This window comes from Prionailurus viverrinus, chromosome X, assembly GCF_022837055.1.
Source record: "Prionailurus viverrinus isolate Anna chromosome X, UM_Priviv_1.0, whole genome shotgun sequence".
In the NCBI taxonomy this organism is placed as follows: Eukaryota; Metazoa; Chordata; class Mammalia; order Carnivora; family Felidae; genus Prionailurus; species Prionailurus viverrinus.
The window spans coordinates 94,051,904-94,072,997 of NC_062579.1; the positions used below are offsets into that span (position 1 = coordinate 94,051,904).

A 21,094-nucleotide genomic window follows, 5' to 3' on the forward strand; every position below is an offset into this window, starting at 1 on the left:
ACCCAGGCGCCCCGAGTTATAAACCTTTTAAGGGCAAGGACTGACTCATGCCATTTGAATTCTCCCTGGTATCCAATAGGGTGATTCTATACAAAGTGAGTGCTCAGTGATTAACTACCAACTTAATATTCTCTCCATTTCATAGATTCAGAAAGCCATGCTCAGAGACATTAAGCAACACATCTAAAGTCCCCACAGCCAATCGCTTCTCGGCCTTTTGGCTAAGATCAAGTGTAGTATCTGTTCTTATCGGTTTAAAGTCCCACAGCCAGTTAGTTCCACTCCTCATTCCAGGCCCAGTGCTCACTCCATTAGACGAATTGTTCTCAGACTATGCTCCACGGAAATTCTGACTTGTGCAGGGAATATGCAGGTGAGGCCGAGTAGAGAGCACACGGCTGCTCCAATCAGAGCATCTTCACAGTCATCCATTTTAGATTTTGAGGTTTTGTGTCAGATTTTACTTGAATCAGTTATTGTGCTACTATTTTTTTCTTAAGAAAAAGCAGTCATGGGGCGCCTGGGTGGCTCAGTCAGTTAAGTGTCCAACTCTTGATTTGCAGCTCAGGTCATGAACTCAGGGTCGTGCGATTAAGCCCCTCATCAGGCTCCGTGCTCAGAGTGCAGAGCCTGCTTGGGACATGATCTCACAGTTTGTGACATCGAGCCCTGAATCAGGCTCCATGCTGACAGCGTGGAGCCTGCTTGGGGTTCTCTCTGTCTCCCTCTCTCTCTGCCTCACTCTCTCTCACCTTCTCAAAATAAATGACTAAACATTGAAAAAATAAAAGAATGCAGCAGCCCTGCCCTCGGGATAGGGACTCCACACCCCTAGAAAAGTACTCCGCATCCCTGATAGACACTCAGAATGTGCAAATGTGTTTAGGCCATAAATAGTTAATAAAAGTTACCGTTGAGGGTTTCAGGATGATTACAGCTACTATTTTGGAGTTCAACCACCTAGCATGTTTTGTTGCCTTAGTTACTATGAAGCATCTTAAGCTCAAGAGGGAAAGAGAGAAAAGAAGTATGCTCATGAGTGGGGGCTGTGTAACAGTGAAGTATGGATATTGGCATAAGGGGCACTCCAAAACCAAGTGCAGATGACACGAATAGGCAATTCACAAAATAAGAATGGCCAGAGAGCACATAAAAATGCTCATTCTGTCCATAAAAAACACAAGCGAAAACAATGTGATTTTTTTATTGAGAAAATTAGCAAATGCTAAAAAGAAATGGGTAACAGCCAGAATTAGTGAGATCCAGGGAAATGTACACTCTTGCATATTGCTTGTAAGAGCATAAATTGATAAAACTTTTCTGGAGGAAAATTCAACAATAAGTAGCAAAAGTCTTAACAGTTTGCATATCATTTTTAATGTTTATTTTTGAGAGAGAGTGAGCAGGGGAGGGGCAGAGAGACATGGGGACAGTGGATCTGACGTGGGTTCTATGCTGACAGCAGCGAGCCCGATGCGGGACTCGAACTCACAAACTGTGAGATCGTGACCTGAGCCAAAGTCAGAGGCTCAGCCAACTGAGCCACCAACGTGCCCCACAGTTTGCATGTCTTTTGACTCTGCCACACCATATAGGAATTTATTCTGTAAAAAGAATCATAAATGAAAACAAAGATGGATGTTAACTGGGCTTCACTACAGCATAATTTTCCATAGTGAGATATTAGAAACAGTTGAAATAGCAATATTAAGGGATTGACTAAATAAATTATTTTATGTGTATACACGCAGCTATTAAAAAGCAAATTACAGAAGATTTAATGGCATGGAAAATGTTTAAAGACATATTTTCAAAACATAGTGAGTTAACAATCTGGTTGCAAAATAGTATGTAGAGTATGACATTATATTTACATGTTTATAGTAACCATTAAGACTATTCATAAATATTTTCACATTCTCCTTTAAGGCATGTAGTACGATTGTGCTTCCCAATCCTTTTGAAGATACATATGGTCATGCAACATAACTGGAATGTGAAATGTGAGGGGAACATTTAAAGGCCAGTGATCAATGTGCCACACGGCTTTTGCCTGCCTTGATAATCGTGGAAGCATGTGTTGAAAAGAGTCTTCTATCAGCCTGGGTCTCCTAAGTGACCATAATGTGCAGAGGTTCCCTGCCCACATAGACTGGATATGTAAAGACCTTTTATTGTGTGAAGCCATTGAGATTTGCGGGTGGTTGTTATCACAACATAGCCTAGCCCACCCTTGCTCATACCGTGTGGTGGGCACACGTGTGTGCATGCGTGTGTGTGCATGTTCGTGTGTATTGTGGGCAGAGAGAGAGAAGGGAGGGGAGGAGAAGGAGGGGGAAGACTAGAGAGTTCTACACAAAAAGTATAACAAATGTATGATTTTCATTTTCGTATGTTTATATGCCTTCTAAATTGTCAACAATGAATATAGTTTTTATATTAAGAGGAAAAAAACAGTGTTTTTTTAAAAATTTGTGTAAAATTACTTCTTCCTATTCTCATCTACCTTGTCCCTTCAAAGACTTCTATACCATCCTCCTGAGTCCCTAAGACAGGAGTATGAGCTGTGTGACCCTAGGAAAAGCATGTAGTGTCTCTTGGGTTTCCTCCTACCTCGATGGCTTCCATTTCACAATTTCCTTTCCACACTCTACCTCATCTGCCCAATGTTTCAGTGTTTGTGTACTTTAGAACTTGGTACTGAACCCTTGCCTTTTCTCTGTCTACTCCTTTTCCAAAACTAAGTGAGTTCATCCGGTCCTCTGGCTTTGAATGCCATTTATATACGGCTGACTTCCAAATACGTATTTCTGGCCCAGACCTTTCTTTTGAGCCAGTCTCCTAGCCAATTACCTACTTTACCATTCCACTTGGATATCTCACAAACATCTCAAACTTAACATGGTTAAGCAGAACCCTTGGATCAACACTTTCACTTCTGCCAAAGCCTCTTCTCTCCACCTACATTGTTACCTCCCTATTCCAAGCTCCCACCATTTGTTGCCCCGAGCATTGCAAAAATGTCCTAATTGGTCTGCAAATTCCATTCCTACCCACCCTTCAACTCATTCTCTGTATAGCAGCAAGAGGGCCCTGAAATGGAGGTCATGTCCTTAACCTACTTACAGCCCTTCAGTGCATTCCTACTACCCTGAGAATAAATCTTAAACCTACACCATGCCCTACCAGCCCCTGTCTTGCTCCCAAACTTCACTTCAAGGACTTCTCCCCTCACTTGTTATATCTGGGTCACACTTGTCTTCTTCCGGGTCCTCAAAGATGCCAAACTCTATCAGTGTCTAGTACTTTGCCTCAGCTCCTCCCTCTGCCTGAAAGCCCTATCTCCCACACTTTATTTGAATGTGTCTCATCCTTAGTGTCTCAGTTCACACATCATTCCAACAAATGGGCCTTTCCTCACCACTGTAACCAACGCAGAAAATATGGACTGCCCCCACAGCAACGACCCCCACCTACACTGTTTTTTGCTAGCACAATGATGATTTTGTTCAAGGATATGGCTGTCACATAGTCAAGGGAGCCTGGCCCTTCCCCGGTATCAAATAGTAGATAATAATTGCTTTTAGCCTATCATGGTCATATCTGGCCTTTTTGTCAGTGATTGATTTAGAGATGAGTAAACGATGTGGATCTAACCAAAATAACACAAAAGGAAGTCTTCTTTGGAAAGGCCCTTGCTGAGAAAAGAGAGACAGACAGAAAGTACCAATTTTCTTTAGCTTTTGTGTGTCTACATGTGATGCTTGCAAATGTGGAAGGCCTCTTACGATCACAAGTGAAGTATTATCCATGTGCTAAGGATAGTAGAATAGAAAGATGGAATGTGCCTGGGTCCCTCATAATAATTATATTGTGTATCTGAATTGACCCCAGATGCCTTGCTTCCAGACTTCTTAATCAGTGAGATAATAAACTCCATATTACTTGACCTAATTTTAGTTTGGTTTTCCACTACTGTGTGTTGAAAGTTGATCCTCATCTTCTATTCTCTATTGCAGCATCCTATTGGCTTTCTTTGTTAAGCAAATCCAAATGGATTGTTACTATATCTGTTACTTGTTTGCTTTTTGTTTAACTTCGATAAAACAGAATCCATATCTATGTCTATTGTGTTCACCGGTGCCTACCACAGTATCCAACACATAGTAGGTGCTCAAGAAATATTTGTAAATGAATGACCAAATGTCACATCCACAGGGAGAACCAACTAGCTGGCTTAGATGGTCATGAGTAGGGCAGAGGATATATACAAACTCTAAGAAATAACTGTCCTTTGAAAATGATTTCCCAAAGAATTCTGATGCCTGATGTTTTAAACTTTAGTTTCAAAGGAATGCAGATGGGGAAGATACTAAAATGGAGGGCTCTAGGGGTACCTGGCTGGATCAATAAATAAAACATGTAACTCTTGATCTCAAGGTTGCAAGTTCAAGCCCTACGTTGGGTGTAGAAATTACTTAAAAATAAAATCTTTACATTTTTTTTAACGTTTTATTATTTATTATTGAGAGACAGAGAGAGACAGAGCGTGAGCAGGGGAGGGGCAGAGGGAGAGGGAGACACAGAATCTGAAGCAGGCTCCAGGCTCTAAGCTGTCAGCACAGAATCCGACGCGGGGCTTGAACTCACGAACCGCAAGATCATGACCTGAGCCGAAGTCGGACACTTAACCAACTGAGCCACCCAGGTGCCCCCAAAATAAAATCTTTTAAAAAATATGAAATGAAATGAAATGAAATAAAATGAAATAAAATAAAATAAAATAAAATAAAATAAAATAAAATATAATGGAGGGCTCTAAGAGCTCTTGTCCATCCCCCAGGCAATCTATGTTTCATCATCCCAAGAAGACAAGACAAAAGAATCATTCCCAAATCTCTACCACACCAAAGTGAGCTCATGTTCCTGCCTGGAGCAGATCAGGCACATAATCTAGATTATATTACTTCTTTACCCTTTCATCATATTTTGCTGTTATGAAAAGCATTGTTATTTCCTTTTCATAAATTCAAGTAAATCTAAAATAATGACACAATCCCATAGAGCATGTCATCCAGATGATGGCAGAATTCTTGTACAGAGGCATTATAGCTTATCCAACTTAGAAAGCCCTGACCAAGGCAGGCCTTAGGTGGTATATTTCAGGTCATAGTGAAACTGTATCTTCTAACCAAACCAACGCCCCTAGTTTGCCGGGTTCCTGAACTCCCACCATTATCACTGCTTCACTGAACTAAAGCAGTTATGTCCCCAGAAGTCCCCTATTAAAATGTGAATATTAGCTTCTACAGAAGCTAATACGTTAATTTTTCAGCATTTATTTTTGAACACAGGGCAAAGTCCTGCGGGAATGGAATACTGTAGAGAACAGGTAAGCTTTAATGAATGTGGACATGGGTGGGAACATAGGCACTGGCAAGCTGGAAGAAGAGAAGAGGTAAAGGAGACAAGAAAAATACCAAAAGAGAATGCTAGTCAAGACTCAAACAGCACCGATTTGCCCCTGAGCCCCCAGCGACCCTCATATTACCTGATCACTTACTTCTCGTGGAAATATGAAGGGAGGAAAGAATATTTAGCCTCTTATCTGTCTCTTCATCTGTAAAATGGAGGTTGAAACAAAACATAACAGTAGTGATAGCAGCTGTATAAATAGACAGGCAGATAAAGAAATGGGCTAATGGAGGAAACAAACTAGAAGACTGCACATTTCAAAGGTCTGGTATCGCAGGGCTAGTCTGGGAAACTAATCAGGGTTAAGGTGTAATTGACTAGGCCGAACACATTTCCTAGATTGTAGTTTGCCTGATGTCCTGGTTTAATTATTAAGTGTCCTCTTCCACTCTCAAAAGTGTCCCAGTTTGGACAATAAACAATATAGTCACCCTTATGAGAGACTGGTGTCCGTGTCATGTGGATAGATAAGAGCTGTGCTGAGTTACTAAGTGCCTTCAAGTCTCAAGGCCGTGGAGTGGCCAGAGTCTCTCAACCTCTTGACTCCGGTTCTGAGGAACCGCCTGTGCACCACGCTGCGAAAATGTTGGGAAGCCATGCACCAAATGCAGAAAGTGCCACCATTTTAACAGAGGGCTTCCCGAAGGAGGGGGTGAAGACAAGAATTTCAGAAAGTAAAACAAGGCCAGTGGGGAGGATACTAAGAGGGTGACTTGGAGGCCCTAGAAGCCCTTCAACTCACACTCAAAGGAAGAACTCACTCTTTCTAAACACAGGGCCAGACCTGATCCAGGTATCCGAACAGTTGCCAAACTCTCCATTTCTGCCCATAAAGGAAATAGTGCTTGCTCTAGACAAGATCACTCAGTCCTGGGCTGGGCTCATAATATTCACAGGTGCATCTGGCCACTTACTTGGCCCTCAACTTGTTAGAAACAGATCGGTTTTCGTGCAATGCCAAATCCAGAACAACAATTATGACAACCAAAAAGGAAAAAAATGAATAGCCTGTACACAGAGAAAATACATGAAAATAATCCACTATATCTGATGTGAAAAGAGAAGAATCATTTGATTATAAACATTGGATTTCAGTTCTCATCTTACAGCACCAGAGAGGAAATTGTTCCAAAATTGATAACTTGTGTTTTCCCTTCCCAAAGTTTGTGTTCCCATTAAAATTGCACTAAATCTTCAGAGACATTGCCTTATGAGCTTAAAACCGATTTCCTCACCTAATTCTCATCTGTTGGTAAATACTTGTAATGTATCTAGGAAATCAAAGACATAATTTCTTTTTCAATATATGCAAAGACATTCGTCTCCTGTGGTTGAGGGGATGAGTTACACACTACAAGGAAACCAGAGGAGAGTGGATGGGGGCTTCTCGGTAGCTCCTTGCCCCTCTGGCACTAGCTTTATTACCCTGCAACAGCACCGATGTGTGGAAAAAACCCCAAGGTTCTGGCCTCTTGGCTGCTGCCAGCAAAAGCCAGCGTTATCTCAATGTACGCTGGGGAGCAGGTGAGGAGAGAAAAATAAAAAAAGATAATCAAAGCCCTCCTGCCACCCCGTCTCCTTGCCTCTAAAGTCTTCCACCGAGAGCCCCAGACTCGACTATTCTATCTTGTGCTGTGTGCATAGAGAGCAGGTAATCAGCAAAATTAATCAAAAATGCATTCATTACCGCAGAGCGGCAGTGGGTGACAGTGACTGCAGCTTTCATTGGCAAGTGGTTTCTGTGCTGGCACAATCCAATCTCCGTGGCTCTTTGGCAAAACCTTTGCATCCCCCTGCCCTCCCCCTCTCTCCCCACCAGCCCAGCCGGCTCTGCCACGCTCAGCTCCTCTTCTCCATTAAACGCGATCTGATTCAGACACTTGACGCTGTTTTCCCCTCAATCACCACGACGTTGCTCTGTAAAAGCTGTTTTCTGTCTAATAAGTCTTCTGAGTATTTTTAAAAAGGTGTTTCTTCACTTTAAAATACGTTTTTTCCTTTGTTTTCAAAGCAGGAAGCCATTTCCTGCCAGGGCTAAACAAACTCAAACGCTGACAGATTCTGCAAATGCACAAGCCTTTCCTGCTTTGTCCAACCCCGCAAAATGGACTCTCTCAGAGCCCCCCCAGAACCCAAAGCAGCTCAGGGGAAACTGTGCCAAAATATGCTGCGGGGTCTGGAGCTAATAGCAACAATAGCTAACATTACTGATCATTTATTACGTGCCAGGTGGGATTCTATGCACTTTGCTTACCTTGTCTCATCCTCACAATAGCCTTGTGGGGGGTATGTTACTATTATCACCCCCATCGTACTGATGGGGACTGGAGGCCCAAGGAAGTCAATTCACCCGAATGCTAGGTGTAGCCAGGGGACTTTGAACCTAGCGAGAGTGGTCCTCGCTCTAAACCACCCACCATGGTTCTGATGGAGGAAGACAAGTGCACCACTCTACACATTTCCCTGTCCCCTCTCAGACTATGGAGTTAACCCTTCCAGGGCATGGGATTAGCATTCAGTACATAACTATTTTCCAGGACACACAAACAGTACTTCCTCCATCCCCTGAAAAAAAATCAATCTGCTTTAGCTAAGATAGAGAGATGTAGAAAAACAAAATAAGACTCTCTCCCAAGTCTTTGTTACTCCAGTCTACAATGCTGCTTGAGTGGCCCCTGACTTTGTGCAACATTAGAGGCCGCTATCTGCTCCCCGCCCTTTGAGAAAGACGAAGTAGTTGGGATGTCAGGACACACGCACGCATATGGATACACAGTGCGATGTGGAGGCAGGGTGGCCTAGAGGTGTCCTGGATCTCATTTCACCTCCACAACTGAGAGCTGTGTGACCTTGGGCACGTCACGTAATCCCTCTTAAAAGTCATAGTTTTGCAAGCTATAAAATTGAAATAATAGTACTACCTACCTCATGAGGACTATGAGGATTAGATGAGCTAACGTGTTAAACCACTGAGCACACGCTTGGCACATAGTAGGCACTTGATAAATAACAGCTCATATTCTATAATTCCTCTCCCACTGATCTGAAATTTACAACTTCTGTTATACATCCACGGATTCCGTGAAGAAGTGAATGGTGGAAATTCAAGGCAGGGGAGGGCAGTACTATATATATTTCATTAACACTTCGACTTTGACCCAGATAATCAGGCTAATTACTGACCTTGCTTCAGAAGTACACTTTGAAAACATACCAGACTGGAATACTGGGGTTTTGAGGAAGCCAGACATTTCCTGATTTAAGCTCTGGTAACAGAAAGCTTAAAAATAAAAAAATAAAACGGCTGAAAAAAAGATAAACAGTCCCATACTACATCTTGTTATCTAAAGGAGTCTGCCCTCTAAATGATAGGGGACTGTGGGGTTTTTTTAGTACATAAGGGAAACCACAAAAATGACAAAATAGCAGATCTTTTCACTTGAGAAAATGATTTGCTCCAGAGTTCCTTTAAGTGGCAAGCATGTGTCCTGGATTTAAAATAGAATTCAATTTACCTAAATTCATTTTCCACACAAATTTTTGATGCACGCCTATTGCATAAAGCAAGACTTGCCCATATTATAAGATATAGCAGCAAATTGCTGATGTCCATTTCCACTTTGTCGGCATTCGCCACCCAACCTCTTATCACGCTGTGGCTGGCTACAGACACACTCAGCCAATTTCCATGTTCTTAAGAAACAGGAAATGTTATACTAACTCAAACCTTCAACTCTTCTCAGCTGCCATCCATTCCTCAATGGTAACACAAGGACTACTTTTTGCCAAGTGCCTTGTGGGCTGTACCAACCACTTATCTAACAGAATCCTGAAAAGAGGTCAGAAAGGATGGGGAAGTTTTGACCGTGAGGGGGCAAGAAGAAAAAGGTTATTTTCCTAATGTCTCCCACCAGATCCAGACTCCTCTCCGTGGTGCTCCTGTCCTAGCCACAAGATATGGCCACTGTTCTCCAAGTTTGCCAAATCTAACCATCCAGATGAAAGGGCATTTGGTTTCCTCATTATAATCCATCCATTAACTCAGACATTTTTTCTCCCTTGTATTCCTCCTACCTTATGACCCATAATGTTAAAGAGAACACCACTGGATCTTGCTTTTGGCTAAGTCACACATTCATTCATTCTCTTGACAAAAGTTATTTGGCATCAGTTACAGCCCACGCATTTTTTTTCTGGGTGCTGGGATTACAGCAATAAGCAAAATAGATGGAAAAAAAATCCCCACCCTCCCGGAGCTCACCATCTTAAATAAACCAAGTTAGTAAAATATCTACTTAGAGTGAAGATATAGAATTACATTGTATTCCAATACCAAGGAAGTCAGTTCCCTTAAGCCTCATTCTAGTTAGAAAAGTAATAGTGCTTATAATTTTCAAAAAAAATATTAGTTGGGGAATGTAAGGATTCCATTCATTCATGTACCCATTAATCACACTGTTCCTAATTCCAAAAAGATTTTGAAATAACCTACAGTAAAAGACATAGAAACTTCTTGCTTTAATTTGTTAGCCATGAATCTAACTAAAGCCAAATCAAATAACGTACTGATGGAGAAGTGTTAGGATTTCAAGAGTCAAGATGCTATGGCTTTGCGCTTGGGTAATTTGTCTGCAATTATTAGAAACACCCACAAGGTGGTGGTAATGATACCTTAGTTTATAACCATATCAGAGGAGCAAGCTGATAATACAGGTGTGATTTACCTGAAATGAAGGTACAGTGTACTTCTCCAACCACGAAATTTGGTTCTCAAAACCCTTATGGCAGAATTCATGATTAAAGAGCTTAGGATGTTTTCAAGAAACTTCTTAGGAAGGTTGAGATCTTGACTGAGCTCCTGAAAGCCGTCATTCATTAATTCATTGAGCACACCTTTCTTGAGAAGCTTCTAGGTACTAAGCTTTATGAAAAGCATGTAAAAAATGAATTTTGTGTTCACAAAATATACAATACAGGAAGCATCCTAAATAAAAGGAAAAGGCAACGACACTTTTCACATTCTAACTTGTTAATAATGGGAACTGCACAATTACTTTCCGTTTACCATTCTTTGTTTAGTAGATGCTTCTCGGGTCTCTTTAAAGTTTGTACGAAATGCTTCTAATCTTGGTTTGCATAAAATATGGGGATAATAACAGCATTTACCTCAAAAGGTGGCTGTAAAGATCCAATGAGACAGTACACTTAAACCATTTAGCAAGTACCCGACATGTGGCAAGAAATACATGTAAGTCGCCATCCATGTCATTGCTGTCATGATCGTTGTCCCTGTCGTCATCATCATCATCATGGCGGGGGGGGGGGGGAACCTGTTCATCTGTATGTACCAGAAATTTCAGTAAAGTCGATTCAGAATTGCAGAGAAGTCACCGCTTCCCCTTTGTTAGCAAAGCACGACAATGTTGGAAACCTTTAACCAAAACTTTAAGGGGGGACGGGATCTTCGTTTGTCATCCCTTTGTCTCGTTTTGTTTGGTTTTGAATTTAAAGGCATTGCCGCACAAGGACTTTCTTAGTGGGGTGCCTCTGGCTATAAAATGATCTTCCCCGTAGGGAACTCAATGTGAGTTTAGACAGCAGGGTAGGTAAGATTGTAAGACCACTCTTGGACTGGCCTCCTGCCAAGCTACGGTGATTTTAAGTGATTTTTTTTTTCACTTCCTTTGTAACACAGAACTTCTCTAGGGACTGGGGCTACCCACTGAGGGAGGCCAGGAGAAGCAGCTAGGAACTGTTTGCGGCCTCCCTAGAGGAAGTCCTTTCATTTCCTTTAGACTTCGTAGGGCCCTTGGTGAATGAGTTTCTCCCTGGGGCCTGGAGTCCAGAGCCCAGGGAACTGTCGCTCCATACTGCCCATTCTCCTCCAGAGCAGGCACTGCCCTCGGGGGCCTGCTTCCCCAGTGTGACCTGTGCAGTCACACAGGGTCCCCTGCTAGAAGGACCTTGCTTTCATGCTCTGCTGTCTCTGTCCTGAAAGTCTTGATGCTTGAACAAGAGGCCCAGCGTTTTCCTCTTGCCCTGGACCCCACAAACTATATAGTCAAGTCCTCTCTGCCCCGAAGAGTTTCTGAACACTGGGTGGGCCTTGTTCTTAGTTTCTCCCCCTGCTGTTATTTGAGAGTCCACGTCACTCCCCACCCTTGAGTCCCACTAAGTGCAGTGGTTCAGTGGCCCTCAGACTAACCCTGTACTCTGAGGATCATTCTAGAGATGTTCTCCTACCCTTGAAGTACCGATGTCTAGTAACAGGCATTGCAGGTAGCGTGCAGTGAATTAAGGCAAACACAGCACAGGAAGGCAGAAAGCCTCAGCTTCGGTGTCAGGTGAGGGAAGTGACAGGAATTCTGACCTGTCTCAGTTTCTTCACTAGTGAGCTATTGCTCTAGAATGTCTAGAAAAGCAAGAGCAATGGAAATTCTCTGAGAAAGTTCATAGTTCCTCATTTCTTTAACTTAAACTAATCCACTCTACCAATCCTAATGTCACAATATTGAGTGGATTCTATTGATGATCTCTCTCTCTCTCTCTCTCTCTCTCTCTCTCTCTGTCTGTCTCTCTGTCTCTCTCTGTCTCTCTCTCTCTACAGTGCTTTATATGGAAATGCAGGTAAGATGTACCCCCAATTCACAGCTCAAAACACTGAGGCTCCGAAAGTATAATTTGGAAATTACTGCAATTAGAATCCAGGTTTTCAGATACCTGGTACAATGTTCACATTTCTGAAAAGGTGTGTGTAAACCATTTTGTTTTTTTAAACTCCTATTCTGGGTGAGTACAGAGAATTAGGGTTTCTTCACAGTGGCCCTATTGGCCTCCTGAACGGTATAATCCTTGGTTGCTGGGGGCTGTCCTGTGTCCCCGGGAGGTTTAGCAGAGTCCCTTGTCTCTACTTACTAAGTGTAAGTAGAAATCCCCTGTAACCCCCCACCGCCAGGTGTGACGATCAAATAAGTCCCCAGACATTGCACTTGTCCCCTGGGGAGCAAACCACAGCCAACTGATAACCACTTCATGAGAGCACTTCACTATTTAAAGGGAACATGTGGTGAATCCTTTAGTAAACTACAAAACTCTCTCCAAATGTGTATTTCCACGTAGTAGATTTTCTTAAATTAGAAGATACCTTCTTTCAAAGGAGAAAACCACTGATTGTGGCTGTGTGGGGGTAATCACCCAGAAAAATGTGATGCTTTTCTTTTCCCTCAAAATATTATTATGTTCATGGGAGTGATGCCACAAAGATTCAGCAGAATATGCTTGCAGCATACAGATCGGAACAGATGTAACTTTAGCAAATCCAGCAATTCCTCTTTAAGAATTAGCTACAGTCAAGTATCTAAGAAGTCAACTGTTTCCAGTTATCTTTTCATTCCCCTAAATACTCTGAATTCACTTTTAAAGCAGGAAACACAGACCTTCCTCTATCTAAAGGAGTGTTAAAAAAAAACCCTATTTCGTTTTTTAATGTTTATTTATTTTTGAGAGAGAGAGAGAGAGAGAGAGAGCAAGCAGGGGAGGGGCAGACAGGGAGACAGAATCCCAAGCAAGCTCCACACTGTCAGCACAGAGCCCAACGTGGGGCTCAAACCCATACACCATGAGATCATGACCTGAGCCAAAATCGAGAGTCACCCCACTAACTGGGCCACCCAGGTGCCCCCCAAAATACCCTCTTCCTAAAGACAGCGAGGGTCAAACCCCAAGCTGACAGATTAGGGAACAGAAATTAAGAGGTAGAAGTGGCAGACAGATAGCAAGTCTTCTATCTGGGCCTTGAAGCAACCCATAATCTGCTCCCTGCCTCAGCTGGATGGACCAGATGGTTTCACCCCCAAACCAAGATACTCTTGAGCGAGAAGAGGGGCATTGGTGATGATCGTGCTGGGACCATGCACATCAGCCGAACTGTCCTGGCCAAACCATGATGCCTAGGGTGGTCACCCTAGCCTGAGATCACTCATGGAAACACGCCCGCTGCCAGATGGTTGCTACGTTAGTGAGCCCCAAATCTTAGTAGTTTAAAACAAAATCATTTCTCATTTCTCACCCCTTTGCAGGTTGGCTGTGGTTCAGCTGATCTAAACTGGGCAGCTCGGCCACAGACTGCAATAATTGAAGGGCTCTGTGTCTCACTTCGGGTCTGTGAGTCAACTGGGCCAGTTCTGCTCCACCCGCCATTCATCCTTCTCGGAACCAGAAAACTATCTGTTATGTGTACTTCTCATGACACCCAGAGAGGTGAAGACGGTGAGCAGAACGCCATGAGGCTCCTTAAGACGTGGGCTGGAACTGGCGTGCTGTCGCCTCTGCCCACATGCCACTGGCCAAAGCAAGTCACACTGCCAAGCCCAAAATTAAGGGGCAGAGAAATATGGTGCTCACAGTGAGGCCCTGATAAAGGTACGAATGCGGGAAGGAGTGAATAATTGGAGCGCTTGTCCAATCTAACATATATGCTTCGCCCGTCCCAACCTCATCACCACCACCCCCACACATACACACACCTCAGAAAGGGGGGGGGGGGTAATCTGTTTGCCCTCATACGATATGACATGATGCTGACTCAGTTCCTGACATACAGTCACGTAATTTTCAGAATCCAGAGTCAGTTTCTAGTTTCAGAAGTACTTTGAAAATTGGACAGGTTTCCAGTTGAGTATAAAAACCAACTGGCATCCAGAATTCCTCAATAAAGTTCTCAAATCTGTTAAAGCATGCAACCCATCCCCAGCTAGGGCTGGGGGGCAGGGCCAGTTTTAGGCTGGGGGCTATTTCCCCCAGATTTGCCGGTGCTATTTCACAGTGACAGTTCCTAACCTTCCCAGAGGGGTAAAAAAGAAAAAAAAAGCATACGTTAATAAAAATATCAACAATAACATCTTTGGGAGGTAACCTGGAATAATTCACAATAAATTAACACTTCCCATCAGAGAGATGTTGTAGCTTATAAGAATGTCACTTTGCGAGAAGTGGGAGTCCCAAAGCCATGTGACTTCCATCTGCAGTTTGCAAGCCCATTCAGAGCCCAACAGGGGATAATTACTTGCTAAGATGTACCCATCCCAGCAGAATATATTTGCTATGATTCAGTTCTCTCACAGCATGAAAGAGACTCTGGTCTGGTGGATAAAGCCCTAGAGGGATAAAAAAAAAAAATCTCCATTCCCCACCACTTGGCTGTGTGACCTTGAATTGTTCACTAAACCTCTCTGATTCCTCAGTTTCACAGTCTACGGGAGTAACGCCCCAGACCTCCGCTTACCCAGAGAAGAACATGAAAAAAGAGTCACTATCTGAAAAGATCTGGAACCCCATTTGCCTCTACCCCTAGGAAAAGCAACTGTTTCTATGTTCGTTTCTCACCCTGGACACTCAATATAAAATTACTTTTTTAGGAGCAGAATTAAATATCAGGCAGATGCATCACGAACTGAATTTAGGGGGATGAGTTACTAAAGTAACAGAAGGATCTCACCATGGAGCAGCCTACCTCTAAGAGACCCGAGACAAGACCATTCAGCAAGTTGCAATGGGCCTGTGGACATTTCAAGAGTGAAATGATTACCACTCACAATTCTCAGGGAGCAGACCTTTGGGAAGATAGGGATTTTAGTGGCTATTGTGGTTGTTTCCCAACTCCATGTCTCCCTATCCCACTGTGTGTCAATCATGTGGTTTGGAGAGGGGTAGGGAAGAAGTGACCCTATGGATAGGGTATAATCTGATGTCCCCTTGCCATAGTGAGTGGCTCAGGCAGTTCAGGTCTAAGGATGACATTACTTGACCACAGGATTCAAGCATGAATGTTCATGTGATTCCTTTAGAACCAATGATATAACATGTGATGCAGATGTGAAGACAAGACATGCCACAGACATTTTGCCATCATATGGTGGGCAAAGAAGGAGAAAGGAAAATAAATTAGGCCTTTGATACAATTTTTGAACTACTGAAGCTAATCAAGTCTCAAGCAGTCTTACCTATGTCCCTTCCAGATCTGTAAATCAGTGCATCTCCCTTATCATTTATATTAGCTTTAGTGGGTTTTGTCTTAGCTGAAGCATGAACATCTTAACTGATATAGGAACTGAGTCAAGGGCATGGTCACCAGCCCTGAGAATACCTAAAGGAGGCAATGTGAAAGTGCTTAGTCCAGAGAGAAAAAGTTGGAATGAGGTACTAAAAGGGAAGGATCATCTCCAAGTCATTGTGCCCCCAAATAGCTCCTAGAGATATCTTCAGGGCAAAAAAAAAATGAGTTCTAAACACCCTCCCCATCTATAAAAAGCAAGCAGGGTGCCTGGGTGGCTCAGTCGGTTAAGTGTCTGACTTTGGCTCAGGTCATGAACTTGCAGTTTGTGAGTTCAAGCCCCGCATCAGGCTCTGTGGTGACAGCTCAGAGCCTGGAGCCTGCTTCGGATTCTGTGTCTCCCTCTCTCTCTGCCCCTCCCCCATTCATGCTCTGTCTCTCTCACTCTCAAAAATGAATAAATGTTAAAAAAATTTTTTAATAAAAAAAATAAAAAGCAAGCCAATCTGAAAACAATTTAAGATAAACAATTGCTTCTATGGCCATGCTCACCTGGTGTGACTATCTTCTCCTGGAAGTTGCTATGGATCCATTTCTGGGCATATCAAACCCAAGTTCATAAGACTTCTCCTCTGAGATACACATAAACTCCCATCAGAAGCAGTTCCAACTAGGCCTGTGCCTAGAATTTCAGCTCCTCAGGGCTGTGGATTCATTCAGCAACACCAAGGTTGGCATCTACATAGAGGACTTCTGGAAGGGCGGTATCATAGAAAAGATTGAAGGATAGAGAAGTTAGATGGAAGACCCAAGCTTTCTTAGATGTCAAACCCAACCTGAGTCTCCAGATATGACTGGACTCTATTCTTCCCAAGAATCCAGGAATGAAAATGTAAGAGACAGCCATAAAGAATTGGGAGTCCCTAAAGTAGTTCCTTGATGAGAATTGTAGGCTGAAGGTTAGACAGTTTTTCCTCACCCTAAGATAATCCTGACTCATGGAATCATAGGACCATAGAACATGAGAGTGGGAAGTCTTTAGAAATCACCTTGCTTTATCTTCTCGTTGTGATGGCATGGGACTGAATCTGGGAGAAGGAAAGTACCTTTCTTCAGATATTTGAACACCTTCCTCTGCACTTGGTACTTGGTGCATAACTATTTTCACAGCACTTACCATGTTACATTGTCCTTGCCACTGAATACATATGCTCCTTCTCGGAACTTGAAATTCATTGAAAGCAGAAATTGTCTTGCTTCCTTATATCCCTGGTGCCTCCCAGAATCTGTCAGATAGCAGGTGGTCAAACGTTTGTTCAAGAAATCAAAGTTTCAAGTCAAATAGTGAGGAAGTTATCTTTCTATTAGGCAAAGGATATAGAATCTTGCTTTCATTACTTTTAAAGGGTATGGCAGTTTCCTTCCAATGAATCACAATGATTTTTGTCATTATTTTCCTTATTTACAAGGTATCAAGTTAACGAGTATGAGGATTAATGTATAGTTAGATCTTTTCTCCAAAGTTCACTGGCTGACATTCTTTCTGCTTCTCCAAGAGCCCTATCCCAAGCCTGAAACAAACAGAAACCTCATGAAGAGGAGTACTATTTTCACTTTCATATTGTAAATTTTAAAACTTCGTATTTTCCTTCTGCCTCAACATCCCCACAAACCGTCTGTGAGGACCCCACCCAGGTGACTGGGTGCATCACTGTGACAAGGCTGGCCCCCGCCACAAGTTCCCCTAATTGCCCTCCCCTGACTGTGACCTATTGTCATTCAAATGTACCAATGAAATCACCTCCTGCATGCCTTTTGTTTGTATGTTCCAACCTGATAAAGGCACTTGCCCAAGGGGCAATCTCTCTCTCTCTCTCTTTCTGTCTCTCTCTGTCTCTCTCTCTCTCCTCCCTATTTGCTTGGCTGAGCACACACATTTGCTGCTCCCCCACCCTGTGTGGCCTCCATTCATGGCGTACAGTGACTCAGTTTCTCTAAAACTTGTGAGGATAATAAACTTTATTTTCCTGTGCCTCTCCTGTGTCCTCTCTTGCAGCTACACCTGACTAACCATTTCACAAAAAAACACAACCTCTCAGTAAGAACTGCAATGAATTATTTTCTTGCCAGGTAATTCTGAATCCAGCAGAGATACCTCTTAACCAGAGAGAGAGAGAGAGAGAGAGAGAGAGGGCGCTGGATTTGGGGCTTAGTTGGCAACTTCTGGCGGCTGTGATACTTGCTACTACAATCTCTAGCTCCTCATTGGAAAAACAAAGATGAAGTTCAAAAAGCATCTCACCGCTTTCTTCCGTGAGGGATTGAATGCAAAAGAATTTGCATGTATTATACGGACTTTCCAACCAACAGCAATATGCCTAGTTCACCACTGTGTCCCTGCTGGCTCAGAAGGGACTAATCCAATTCTGCCAACAGCTGCAACTGACAGCTAAAAGTTAAAAAAGTGGCAGCAGATGAAAGAGAGGAAAACAGGTAATGGGCAGGGGAGACTGAAAACAGAAAGGATAGGTGCCCATTTACAGTGATGAATGCAATGGAGGATTTTCAAGTGCACGGGCATTGAAATGCCTTTCTTCCTCTCATCTCTTGTTACTCATCCAGCCCATTACTCTTCAAGCCAAATGACACTGAAGAAGGCCACAGATCTCTTCCTCCACCTCTTCTCTTGGCTAGCCAAACATGGATGGGGACCTGTTTGCTTTCAGGAGGGAAATGAGGTGTGTTGAAAGCTACTCCCTCCATCTGAAATGTAGTGTCTCCCCACCTGAAATCACAACTGAAACTCCTCCTTAGAGTTATCCCTCCGGGTCAAGGCATTGAAGGCTTCTATTAAAATGCAACTATGTTATCTAAAAGGAGGAACATATAGTGCCTGGCACAGAGTAGAGGTTCTCTAAACGTCATTTTTAATATTAAGTTGTCACTGCCTGCCATGAGAACGTTAGTAAAGATTCATCTACCAAATTCTCTCCTGTCTCCTAGGGCTCTTAAGGAACCCTGATGGGAAGAATTTGATGGAACACAGGCCAAGACTTGGTAGCAGAGTCTGAGGTTTGGGGGATGGTGGAGAAAGGGGAGGCTGACAACAGAAGGCACTTTTGGGGAGAAAGGGCACTTTTAAAGGGTGAGAAGGGGGGAAGGGCATCTGGAAATTAACATTTATTGATTCTTCTATGAATCAGGCACTGAATTAGATGTTTTAGCACCCACTATTTTACTTAATCCTTATTTAATCCACGACCACTTCATAGGGAAAGTAACAGTAATATTCCCACTTTGCAGATGCGAAAACTGGAGTTGAGATTAAGAAAGTCGCTCAAGGTCACACACTGCCTGTATGTAATAGAATATAGACTTGAACTTAGACCTGTCTCCTATGCCTATATCCCTGAGCCATGCTGTCAGTCTCCACACTCATCAAGGGGTGGCTAACCTCGTCTCTGCTGCCTCCTTTGGTCTAATGCTCCAATCACTTGCAAGTTCAGTCTCCTGCCATGCCCAAGTTTCTCCCTCATTTTTAGCAACGGACTATGCAAATGGAGATGAAAGATTCTTAGGAGTGGTGGGGCAGAAAGAGATTTTGCATTCTCAGAAGGGATAGAAGGTTGGCAAGAGCCTAGAACCATTTTTCTGGTTGCCTGAGGGTTTGGAAACTTTCTTTACTCTTTTTTTTTTAAATGTTTATTTCTGAGAGAGAGAGAGAGAGAAAAAATCAGTGGGGGGCGGGGGGCGGGCAGAGAAAGAGGAAGACAGAGGATCCAAAGCGGGCTCTGCACTGTCAGCACAGAGCCCTATGCAGGCCTCAAACTCACCACTTGAGATCATGACCTGAACGGAAGTCAGACGCTTAACCAACTGAGCCACCCAGGTGCCCCTAGAAAATCGCTATTCCAGGCTCCAACCTGTGTTATGCCAAATCCAAAGTTCCAGAGTAACTGGTGGACCAGTTGGGCCCCTGCCCCATGTATACCAGTTTGCTGTACATTGGCAGGAGAGTTCATTTTCCACATAGAGCAGGAGGAGAGGATATGAAAAGGAGAGCAGCTGGCATGGAAAGGAATAACACTTGTCTCTTCCAGAGAAGCTGGGGTAGGAATGAAAGACATAGAAGATAAGGAAGCTTCTTTCCTCCCACCACTGGAGAAAGGGGTTAGGGAGAAGAGTCTAAGACGTTCACGCACAATATCTTGTGGAGGGGACCATCCCCCAACAGAGGTCCAGGCCTGCTGCCTGACTTGGAAGGTTCTTTCCTCCCCTTAGAGCAAGGAATAAAAGAGGACTGGGGAAGAATTGATAGCCTCTGGGGTCATGGGGCAGGGGCCCCGGCTGCTTTGTCCAGAGGCTACAGCAAGGGAGCAAAGTAGCTGGGGACAGTTTCCCCCAACCTTAACTTCCAATCCCCACCCTTACCCTAGCTCATTCCCACACCTCTCTCCTCCTTTGGCCGGTGGGACTGAGCGTCCTTTTCATTAACCTTTTAGTTACCACTCCACGCACACACTTTTCTACAACCCCCAAAGCAGTCAGCCCCACACTGCCCATCACTGCCCTCTCCCCGCCGCAATCCCAGCTCTGCACTTGGACAAGGGGAGATACTCGCCTCTCAGGGCCGTGGGAGTGGAAGGGGGGTTGTTCACTCGCCCTCGGAGCTCTGCTGTAAAAACTGAGCGGCAGGGACCAGGCATGCGCAGCAAATTCGGGCGCATTGTGATGGGAACTGCCTCTCCGAGTCTCTACAAAGACTCCGGAGTAACCACTAACGGCCCCCCCAAGACCCCCCTTCTTAAAGACAGACACACAAACGCAGAGGCAATGCAGCTTTTCTTTCTTTTTTTTGAAGGGCCAGTTGCCGCTTGAAAGGCTAGTTCCACGTGAAGACTAGTGGATTTCTATCGATCCCATCTCTGGTGTTGACAAACGCCAGTGCCGAGGCTTTGCAGTCCGGGGCTGCAGTTTGCAGTGGAGCTAAGCGGTGTGCGGCTTTAATTCCACGTCAGATCAACTTTGATCAATATCCCCCTACCGGCCCAATTGGAAGAGCCCAATTCACCGGCACTGAGCCTTTTCGCTCTTTCCTTCTTTTTTCCCCTCTTTAGACCCACCATCTTCTGGGGGAAGAAAAGTCTCGGATTTTCTTTAGAATTTCTTTTCTTTCTTTCTCTCTCTCTGTTTCTTTGGGTTTTGTTTTGTTTTGTTTCTCGGTGTTCTGTCTTTTTTGTTTTGTTTGGTGTTTTAGGTTTTTATTCTCTCTCTGCCTCTCATTCTCTCTCTCTCTCTCTCTCTCTCTCTCTCTCTCTCTCTCTCGTAGTGATAGGGAGAGAGATCGCTTTGGCGAACAGAGCTTGCAGCCAATGAACCCGCCTTCCAGATTGGTGTGAAGACAGAAGTGAGGTGGGGGGCGGGGAGGGGGTGTGAGAGAGCCTGGGAGCGAGAGGGAGCAAGAAAGGGAGAGAGAGCGAGATTCAGAGAGAGAGAGAGAGAGAGAGAGAGAGAGAGAGAGAGGAGGCGGTGGAGGAGGAGGACTAGTGTGGGGTGGAAAGGAAGAGT

The 21,094-nt window shown here is 43.8% G+C and overlaps 1 protein-coding gene and 1 pseudogene across 2 annotated transcripts in view; both read left to right on the top strand.

The window, feature by feature from the left end:
• The first annotated feature begins 201 nt into the window (after nucleotides 1-201).
• LOC125158051 (uncharacterized) lies at nucleotides 202-287 on the top strand (annotated as a pseudogene).
• A 20,365-nt stretch (nucleotides 288-20,652) lies between these two features.
• Nucleotides 20,653-21,094, top strand: part of GRIA3 (glutamate ionotropic receptor AMPA type subunit 3) — a 267,194-nt gene continuing 266,752 nt past the window's right edge. The window contains exon 1 of one of the 2 annotated variants that reach the window (XM_047844668.1): nucleotides 20,653-20,938. The gene's annotated coding sequence lies outside the window, so the exon portion shown is untranslated. The remainder of the gene's footprint in view (nucleotides 20,939-21,094) is intronic. The other variant, XM_047844667.1, reaches the window with a different exon arrangement.